The following is an 11988-nucleotide window of genomic DNA, read 5'->3' on the forward strand; positions in this document are numbered from 1 at the left end:
AAAATCTCTTCTCTCCTAAATTTACAAAATTAGCTGGACATGGTGGCACACGCCTGCAATCCCAGCTACTGCTGCGGCTGAGGCAGGAGAACTGCTTGAACCCAAGAGGTGGAGATTACAGTGAGTGGAGGTCATGCCACTGCACTCCAATCTGGGCAACAGAGTAAAACTCCATGTTGGGAAAAAAAAAAAAAAAAGGAGGGGAGCGGTTGCCAGACGCGGTGGCTCAAGCCTCTAATCCCAGCACTTTGGGAAGCCGAGGCGGGTGGATCACGAGGTCAGGAGATCGAGACTATCCTGGCTAACACGGTGAAACCCCGTTCCCACTAAAAATACATAAAAATTAGCCGGGCGTGGTGGTGGGCGCCTGTAGTCCCAGCTACTCTGGAGGCTGAGGCAGGAGAATGGCTGAATCCGGGAGGCGGAGGTTGCAGTGAGCCGAGATCGCGCCACTGCACTCCAGCCTGGGCGACAGTGCGAGACTCTGTCTCAAAAATTAAATTAAATTAAATTAAATTAAATTAAATTAAATTAAATTTTAAAAAGAGGAAGAAGAAGGAGGAGGAGAAATTTATGTTCTGTCAGACACACTTACTTGTTTAGAACACACTGCTAAGCTGCTAAGCAAAATATGGACAATTATTGCATTTACGGAATTTGCTGTATAGAGAAGTCCTCAGTCCAGTGTAAACTGTAATTAAAAAGAATTTAAAAACAAATATCTGTGGATTAGTAGAAAAGGCAAGTTTTATGTGTTACTTTCCTGGAGCCATGTGCATTTGTATGCATGGCTATTATTGATCACTAACTGCCCAAGTTTGAGTGAAGTTCTTGTGATTGAAGGGCCAGTTTTTCAATTTATATATCATGAGGGCCAATTTGTTCCTCACTCTGCAACTACCTGCCTTTAGGCAGTTTTCATGATAATGTTTACCTACAACAGAAATGAAATTGAAAGTCAATTTTCTTCTTTTTTGACAGTTCCTATGACACACTGATGGAAAAGAGAAGTATATTACTTGAAAGAATTTGAGAATTTTTAACTTTTTATACATTGTACTTATCCACAACATCCCTGTTTTTCTTGCCACCTTTAAGAAAGTGTTGGATAACAAGAAGGGGCATTCCCTATCCATAGATAAAAGACAGTCTGTCCAATTCTGTGTACTCAAAAGGTCATCAAGTGAAAATTAAGATCTAATTCCTAGCTGTATAAGCTATTTGGAAAAAAAGGAGTGCTCAGAAGGTCAATTGGTATAACCTGACCAAGCTGGTATCACCAGCCCCACTAAAAAAAAAAAAAAAAAAAAAAAACAGTGTATTATACTCATTCAACAAAATTATGTTCCTAGCGACTAATGGGTACTTAGCAGGCACCCAGAAGGCTGTGGTAAAACCAAATCCACATTTGCGTGAAATATTACATTTATAGTTATGACATAAAAAGTGAAAAAAAAAAGAGACACAGGTGTCAGAATTTCTGTGACTCTTACTGATTGTGTCATATTGGCATGGGTACTGCTTAGCATTGTGCTGATGATAAACATAGTTTATACACTTTCCTATATTTAACTTGTAATTTCTTCTGGAATAGCTATATTTTTGAGTACATTGAGTGCTATTCAAGTGACAAGAGGATTGTGAGTAAAAGCCTGCACTTTTATAAAATGATACCAGATTTTTTTTTTTTTAACCTTTACAGTTTTCAAGTGTTTAGGAGCACACAGTATTTATAAACCCACTGAAATAAGTTAAATGCCTTAATTGCTTCTGATAACATTGCTAATCTGAAGCACCCACCAAGTCTGTTACAGGTATGCTTTCCACCATAGTTTCCTCAGCAACAATACAAAACTCCACAAGGTCTTGAGGATTAGAAGGTGATAGAATCTTTGAAAAAAAGAGTCTGAAGCCAGTGAAACCTAAACGTTTTCCAGCAAAACTTTATGGATATATTTAGGGACAAAAAGAAGACTTTCTTATGAATCTTTTCAAAAGAAGGATAGTACTCTCTTTCAATTTCTAAACCAACAACCTACATCTCAAAGTAGATGTTCCACTGATATCAGCAAAATTTGGCATTTATGAGGATATTCATAATGCCTATTCAATTTTTAACATAAACAAATTGCTTTTTGTACATTTAATTCTACTAACATTATAAGGTAAAATTACAGCAAATGGGAATTTGTTTTGCTCCTAGAAGCCATTCTTGATTCCTCCATTTCTCACATAGTCTGCAATGAATTTATCAAATCCTGTCTATTCTACGTTTAAATGATATCTCTAATCTACCTACTTTCACCATTTCCCCCTAACCCCTAATCTAAGCCATCATTATGATACCTAGATACTTGGGTAACTTCATTGCCATCTTTTCATTCTTGCCCTGCTATTACTCTTATTAACAAGGAGGATGATTTTATAAAAATAAATCACATTATGCACACCTGCTTAAAGTCTTTAATTTTTGTCCATATACCTAGAAGAAATACAAACTTTCAAGATAAAAAAAAAAAAAAAAAAAAATCCCTGCATGGTGTCACTCTAGCTTTCCATAAAAAAGCTAAACTTCTATTATTTGGTAGTCTTTGAACTCATATTCCAAACAAATTGCCTTCTGAAACGTCTTAGAACAATCAATCCATCCCAGTTTCATCTCTTATAGAATTGACCTATTTATCATTATGTAGTGGCCCTCCTTGTCTTTTTTTTTTTCCTTACAGTTTTTAATTTGTAGTACATTTTTTCTCATATCTACTCCCTGTCCTCTTTTGGATTTTGATTTCTAGTTGGAGGGACTATCCCTTCCCACCCCTTCACTTTCAGTCTATGTGTATATTTATAGGTGAAGTGAGTTTCTTGAAGGTAGTGTATAGTTGAGTCTGGTTTATCCATTCAGCCACTGTATGTCCTTTCAAGGTATAAAACCCACTGGTAAAATTAAGAATTTCCATTCTTGAGCCTTTGAATACCCCAGCAAACAGGTTAACTCCCAGATATCTAGAACACTTTTCTCATTAATAATTTTGGACCAATGAGGCTAAAGATTTATAACCTACCATGAAAAGAAAATCGTTTAAAGTGTTTTCATAAAAAGTGCATAACTTATATCATATTGACAGTTCTGTGAAATCTGATCATTTGCTGTAGAGAAGAACTGCTGATCACTTAAAACTTAATAATGTCCACTGATATATAGAAATTATATTTTGTTTCACAGAAAATTTGAATTTTCATTTTTACCTTTCTGTTTAATTAACCTCTTCGCTAATTAACAGTACACATGCAAGAATAGATCTATATTTCTAACAAAATATTCAATATCTTCCCTGAAATATGTATATATTGGACATCAAATTATGAGTTTTCACTTTTTTTTTCATTTTTTCTTTTTCTTTTTTTTTTTTTTTTTGAGGTGAAGTCTCACTCTGTTGCCGAGGCTAGAGTGCAGTGGCACAATCTTGGCTTACTGCATGCTCTCCCTCCCGGGTTCACGCCATTCTCCTGCCTCAGACTCCGGAGTAGCTGGGACTACAGGCGTCCGCCACCATGCCTGGCTAATTTTTTGTATTTTTAGTAGAGACAAGGTTTCACCATGTTAGTCAAGATGGTCTTGATCTCCTAAACTCGATTACAGGCGTGAGCCACCGTGCCCAGCTATTTTTTTTTTCTTTTGTGTGTAGTACTCTGTGCATATTTATCATTTACACTAATAATTTTAAAATTATAGACTAGAATAAAAAACTACTAATTTTATTGTGAAACATTCTGTATGTAGTTTTACACATTATGAATATCTGAAATACATCCAAAGCAATAATGTCCACAACTTCATTGAAGTATAAGCCCAGTTTTAAAAACCTTTATAAATTAAATAAGTATAAGATATATTTTTGTGCATGATATATTGTATCGACATAACTTTCTTTTTCTGGAGGACACTTTTAAAATATTGTGTTATAATTTGAATCTACTGCCCACAATATAAAATTACAAACAGATCATTAAAAACTACACATCCTAAATGACAACACAAGGATGTTTCCTCATGTTATATATGTCTACTTTATAAATGAGAGGTCTTTGGGGAAATTTATTGTCAGGTTTTTTTATGAAAGACTCCTCTAGGCTATTTCACTCTCTGCCATAAAGTAAATTAAGATACTAATTAGCTGTGCAAAGCCCAGGTGATGATATAACTGCACAGAGGTAACATCCTACAGTCTTTTGACATGGTTCTTCAGTTTTTGAATGAAATAAATCAATAATCATTTCTCTTTATTTATATGCAACTTCAAAATTAGCTATGATTTTTCTTTAAATAGAAACATTGACAAGGTCAAATTAGTTTAAGACTAAACCCAAGACTTCAGCAAGGTCTACTTGTATCCTTGACCAGTGAGCAATCAACATGCCAGCCAGTGGTGAGGAGGTCAGAAGCAAAGAGTATTTCTGGGAAATATTTGTCTGCCATTAATGTGAAAGCAACTTTGCTTTTGCCAATAAATAAAATCAATTTTCTACCATGTCTGCCACTGGTATGGATGGAGTCACTGCATCCATTTAGTCCATCAACTGCTTATCTCACAGGAATACTGAGCTTAATGCTTCTGTTCAAAAGAAAACAAGAAATGAAAGCACAGCTACTGCTTAAAAAGTCTGAAGTTTAAAAATTCGGAAACTAGCCCTAAGCAGAACTGATAAGGAAACTCTTCAATTACAATATTTCTCATTGATTTAATTATTGATACTTAAGTCTTTCTGAAAGTTTTGAAAGTCCAGTTTCTCCTGCCAATAGGGTGAATCAAACTTCACCAAAGAATTTGTTTTCAAAATTCATGGTATATACATCACTTAATTTGGTACTGCTTTGATAATTGCTTTGTTATATCAACTCGATGCTTATTCCAGTTGGGATAAAGGCAAATACATTTTATTTTTGCTTTTTTGTATTTTGAAGACATCATGCCATACAAAATATATAATAATAATTTTTTCAATCTAGTTGACAGTCAGGCCTCTGAGCCCACACTAAGCCATCATATCCCCTGTGACCTGCACTTATACATCCAGATGGCCTGAAGTAACTGAAGAATCACAAAATAAGTGAAAATGATCTGTTCCTGCCTTAACTTATGACATGACCTTGTGAAATTCCTTCTCCTGGCTCATCCTTGCTCAAAAGCTCCCCCATAGAGCACCTTGTGACTCCCCTCCCCCCACCCCTACCAGCCAGAGAACAACCCCCCTTGACTATAATTTTCCTTTACCTACCCAAATCCTATAAAACGGCCGCACCCCTATCTCCCTTTGCTGACTCTCTTTTTGGACTCAATCCACCTGCACCCAGGTGAAATAAACAGCCTTGTTGCTCACACAAAGCCTGTTTGGTGGTCTCTTCACAGGGACACGAGTGAAATTGGCTTTTTAAACAAAAGACAAAACCAGAGCCAACCTGTTTTACTCCATTCTTTACTCATGTGTTCTTATTTTGTCTTTTTACTAGTTGAGTAAGAATATAAGTAAATCTGAAGAGATTTGGCCTGAAGAACTCTCACCTGTATTTCTGAGTTGCTTCGCTTCACTTGTGTTTTAGTAGCCTTACAATAAACAAAAATCCAGTCATAATAGATTGAGCAAATAGGGAATTCACTAGAAAGCTCAGGAAGGGTAAGAAGAAGGAATGAAGCATCATTGGAAATTAGGATAACTCTGCCTTTTTTTATTGTCACTTGTGTGCTATAGGATAAATTTTTTTTCAGTTTCTTTCTATTGTCCTATTTTCTTTTTCTAATTGAGCTGAAATTTACCCATAATTCCCCCCAAAATATTCTCGACACCTAAGTCTTCTTGCTAAAAGTTCAGTTATCACATGGAATTAGTTCCATGTCCTACTTATAAATTTCTAGAAAGAGTGTCTAGTTGTCTTACTCATAACTCAGAATCTTCCAAGGGTAAAGGAACACCCCTGTCAATTGTCACCTTTCATTCAATCAGCTGTGACTATGGTATAGACTTGAGATATTAGTAATGTTGATTAGAAATTTCAACCCAAATATTTATTAAATACTCCATATGGTACTGTGCAATATGTTACAGGAGATATAAAGTATAAAAAGCAAACCCATCCAATAAGAATCTTACTATTATAGGGTGGGTTTAAAAATATATATATTGCATATAAAATGGTAATACACAATAGTATTTATGACAAGATTTTGTCAGTATTTCACTTTATAATAATAAATGGTTATGATATTAAAATCATCTCTTTGGGGGGGGAAGTAAATAATGAAATAACTTTTATTAGAAATATAAGATTGCATCTCATATACCAGTTTAAATTTTTTGTCGACCTTGCTTTTTGACTTGGTGTAGGCACTGAATTTCCTTAAAATTCCAAATCTGTTACTTTACCGAGAGAATCCATTCCTAAAAAAATTTAATGAATGCTGCGGATATGTATGCTTAGATGGAAATACTATGTTAGACTTGCACAAAGAATTTAATTCTCAAATTAATCAGATAGCTGTGTGAAAGATTCTTGGAGCCCCCAAATCACCAAGCTAAAGGGAAAAGTCAAGCTGGGAAATGCTTAGGGCCAATCTGCCTCTCATTCTATTCAAAGTCACCCCTCTGCTCACTGAGATAGATGCATATCTGATTGCCTTCTTTAAAAAGACTAATCAGGAACTCAAAAGAATGCAACCATTTCTCTCACCTATCTATAACCAGGAAGCCAGCTTCAAGTCTTCTTGCATTTGCTTCAAGTTGTCCCACCTTTCCAGACCCAACTAATGTATTTCTTACAGATATTGATTAATGTCTCATGTCTCCCTAAAAAAATAAAAACGGTGCCCCAACCACCTTGGGCATCTGTTGTCAGGACTTCCTGAGGCTGTGTCCTCAACCTTGGCAAAATAAACTCTCTAAATTAACTTAGACCTGTCTCAAGTTTTCGGGGTTCACAACTGTAACAAGAAAATATCTTCAAGTAAAACAGTTACAGCAAATGTATTAAAATATAAACCAGACTCATGCCTGTAATTTCAGCACTTTAGGAGGCTGAGGTAGGAGAACTGCTTGAAGCCAGGAGTTCGAGACCAGCCTGGGCACCATGGCAAAACCTTGTCTCTACAAAAAAAAATAGGAAAACTAGCCAGACATGATGGCATACACCTGTAGCCCCAGCTATTTGGATGAGACTCTGCCTCAAAATAAGTAAATAAATAAATAAGATATTTTATATAATAATATATAATTATGGACAAAATGTATTCTTCATAATCCTTCACAAGAATTAAAAATTTGTCTCATCTTTTCTTAATTGGTATAAAAGTCATAAGTGTATCGATTTAAACTATACATAAAATTATAGCTATACTAGCTACTCAAGTGAAGCACGATGATTCCCATGCCCTGGATCCTAAGAATAACTTCCTTTATTCTCAGAAAACATACAAGTAATGAACGTGAGTGTAATGAATATCCTCAAAAAGATCCTCCCAGCGACTATATTAAGGAGAAACATCGGGCAGCTTCTTTCTTCACACCTCAGTGCAGGATGATGCATTATGCCAAAATACAATCTATTAAAATCAATTGAATTCTGGGGGAAGGCAGAGAAGTAAAAGGTCCCAAGGACAAAATATTATGATTCTGTTTTGCAGCAATATGATTTTAAAATTAAATCCAAGAATAGATATATTGTAGGATATTAAAGAACTATTTGCCAGTTTGCTATAACTCATTGTTTATTAGCTTTTATTGTACATATAAGTGTGGTATACAAGCATCTTAGTCCATGTTGTGCTGTTATAACAGACTACCTAAGGGCAGGTAATTTATAAATAACAGATTTATTTTCTCACAGTTCTGTGGAGTGGGAAGTCCAATATCAAGGGGCCAGCAGGTTCACTTGTCAGGTGAGGGCTGAATCCTCTGAAGAGGAGGAACACTGTGGTCTCATATGTGGGAAGACAGAAGGGCAAAATAGCCTAGCACTGCAAGAAGCCACTACCATAAGGATCTTCATTCCATTCACAAGGGAGGAACACTCATGGTCTAATAACTAATAAAGGCCCCACTGCTTAATAATACCATCATATTGGCAACGCCTGTATTTTAGAGGGGACACATCTAAAGCATAGCAAGTATAATTTAGTACACATAAATAAAGTTGAGAGTTTTTCTTAGAAAAAAATACCTCTTGAGTAGACATTTTCATATTAATTGTCAAATACCGGGCCATATTCTTCTACTGTCTTGTCAACAAGGAATAGGGTTGACATCCTTTGATGAAAGACCAGGAGCCTGATGGCTATGCACGCCTAGAAAGAATATCACCACGTGGAGGCTGGTCCAGGTTCAAAACACGAAGTTCTCTAAGGTAGTTAAATGATAAATCATCAACAACCTTCTCTTCCCAAGGAAGAATACTTTTCTGTAACTTGTCCTACTATCATAAAAATATTATTACATGTAATATAATTTTATTTTTTACTATTAATAGATTTTCTACTACCTTTTTGTTAATATAAAAACTCACATTACCTATGATGACTTGTTTATTCAATCAACATTTAATATTAGGGCACATAATGTAGAAGGCTTTGTATAAGCCCCAAAGTTTGTTTATGATATAACAGAAGATAGAGAGTAATTTAATAGAATTGCAACTATGAAATAATAAGTATTACAGAAGCATAAAAAAAGGATAGCTACTGATAAGTTACATTTATTGAGTGGTTGCTATATGTTAGAAACTATTAAATATATTTTATGGGTATTATCTCATATAATACTTACATTTTACAGATGAAATCAAGTATGATATGCTATATAATCTGCGTGAGGGTCTGTTAATTCTGTTTGAGAGTCTTGGTGATATTAGAAGTGATTCTGAATGCTAAAGGTGTTTGAATGTAAGGCAGAAAGTAAGATAAATCCAGGCAGAGGGAATAACAGCAGCAGAGTCATGGAGACTTAACTTCCATGGTGAGTCTATCCAACAGAATAGACACATATTGAAGGGGCATAAGGTAATTGGCAATAATATGACCCCAAGATAAAAGGTTTTGCAAGTCGGAGCAAGAGATTTGAGATCTTGTTGGTAAAGCAAGATATCAAATTTTTAGCAGTTAAGTGGCATGATGAGATCCAAGAGAATGGGTAATATTTCTTATAGTTTTCTTCCATGTGGTTTTTTAAAAATATATAAAATTCTTGCTCCTAAAAATGAAAGTGTATAAAATACATTATCTTCTTTGTATACATCAATTGTACATGTTACTATATATTTCACAAAAATGGAATAATTATTTATATATTTGTCATTTCTTTTTAACCTCTCTTGTCCACTTAAATATATAATATAGAGCCTTTATGTAAAAACTTCTGGATTCTTATTTATTCTTATATTTGAAAATTGCATCCTGGTATGCCTTACCATGAACTTTTTTCCATTCTTCATAGACATCTGGGTACTCTGGGATAATACACGTGTAAGAAAAACACTTACAAATAAAATTGGCGAGTTAAAATTGGAAAATGTTAAATGTAGGTAGATACTGTCAGTTTACACTCCAATAAATAGTTTGCATTTCTACAAACAATAACAGTTTTACCACAACCTTACAACATGATTATTAATCTTTTAAGCTTCTGCTAAATAGTTTTGTGATAAATGTGGTATCATTTTGCATTTTTTCCAACGTTTCTTCTCTTATTGTCTTTTGCCATACAAAAGATTCACCTTTAATACCCTATCTTACTATTATAAGATATATTCTGTTATATTTTATTCTCACTCACTCATAATTTTAAATCTTGACTGAATATACATCTGAAATGTATTATGATCAATAAAAATATATGAATATTTTATGATATTTTCCATATGGGTACCAAATTGTATTAAAGCAATTTATTGAAGAACTATTTTTCTACAGCTCTGAAACACGTTTTATGATATATCAAACATCCATATATGCACAATCTTTATTCAGATCAAATTTATCAGTCTGTTTATTTCTATACCAAATAACACATCATTTCAGTCATTGTACTTTCCAAGTACAACTTCATATCTAGTAGAGTAGGTAGAATTTTATTAGCTACTTTCCAAAATTTGTTCTATCGTGTGAGGTATAGAAATGATTTGCCAAGTGTTTCTAGTATACTATTGAACTATTAATCAAAATTTTTAGCTGGAAAACACAATGTGTTACTTTCATTCAAGACTTGTTTTTTACTACCCAGTGACAGCTTATAATTATTTTATATAGTCTGTTATTCCTTTTAGAAGTCTTACAGTTTTGTTGACATTGTGAATAACTATTATATTTTAATTGGTTATTACTAAAATTTAGGAAATATTTTGCACTATTTATCTATAAGTGGACAAATTTCTGAAACATAAGTACTATTCCAGTTTATTCTGATTTTCTGGGATAAAAATAAGTTGCCTTGAAGTAATGCTATTTCTGTGACTGCATTCATGACTTATCTCATGAGTTGGACCATTAGGACAGTGCCGGATAATATATAAAAGCTTTGCTCCTACTTTGGTAATGGTTGTAGTATTTTGTTCTAAAATATGTTTGGTGATGTTTTCTAATATGTTATTAGTTAAGGAAGCTATTGTTATCATTATTGTTTTCTTTTTTAAGTCAACAGCATATTTCAAAATTTGTTAGAAACAACACCCTCTGTGCCACATCTTTTTGTAGAAAATAAGTTGACCATATTTCCATTTTATTCTACAATTAGCTTAAGGCATATATTATTATATAGGTCAATACTTAGTTATCATTTGTCAAAATGTTATAATATTTAGGGTTATCACCACATAATTTTAACATACTGTTATTAGAATAGAATATCATGGTATACATTTTTTTGAAAACCCTGGGACTCTTGTTCTTTATAAACTTATTTATCTTATCCAGCCTCCTATCTACTTATCTACTTCTTGTGCTGCAAACACGACAATCATCAGACTTTACTTGGCAGGGTAAAAAGACAGTTTTTGATTGAAACACTGCCTTTTATTAACGTGCCAACTAACATAATTTTATAACAGCAAATAAAATCTCTTCTTGACCAGTCATTGGAATTAGAACTCAAGCATCAATTTTGAAATGTTTATTACTTGCCTTTTCTAATGGCTCATTTATATCTAAAATATTTTTAGAGCAAATTGAAGTAGAGCTATGTAGAAGACTCATCAGTCAGTGGAGGATGGGTGCAACCTTTGAGGAAGATGAGAAGATTACAATCCACAGAGTGTAATGAGAATGCAGTTGGTTACGTTCAAACCAATTCTCATTACAATCTTTGTCATTGCAATGAATTCATGGTGTATCATTTTCTATCCTTGTTATATTCTTTGTCAGAAAAATGAGACATCATTCATGCCATCTGCCTCTCTTTGTCACACCCCTCCCCTTATACTTCACTGTATTTTTCACAGATTGAATTAGAGGAATAAATTGTGTAGCTCACACAAAGTCCATGGAAGAGTCTTGATAAATATCAGAAAGAGTCCCAAATCATAAATCCACAGGCCATATAATGGAAGTGTAAAACAAAATAAGATAATTATAGATAAATATACTGCTCTGAAATTAAAGTATATGCAAATGCATTTTTTGTGTAAATGACATAAGCAAATTTCTATAAGATACTAGAGTAGATTGGAATGGAATAATGTGAATATAATTAGTAAATCGTCCAGTTTCTATCCTCATTCCACAACTCCCCCTTTTTCAATAGGGCACACATATAGTAGGCTGATGGAATATGCTTATGTACATATGTATTTGATTTGGTTTTGCTTTTTTGTTTACACTTACATTAAATAGTTTTTGCTGTTATCATGCTTAAAGGCTGTTTAAGGGCAGTTTGAGGTCCACAGAAAAATTGAGAATAAAGATCAGAGAGCTCCCATATCCTCCCTACCCCCACACATGTGTAGCATCTCTC

The sequence above is a fragment of the Papio anubis genome, chromosome 3 (assembly GCF_008728515.1).
Source record: "Papio anubis isolate 15944 chromosome 3, Panubis1.0, whole genome shotgun sequence".
Classification (NCBI taxonomy): domain Eukaryota; kingdom Metazoa; phylum Chordata; class Mammalia; order Primates; family Cercopithecidae; genus Papio; species Papio anubis.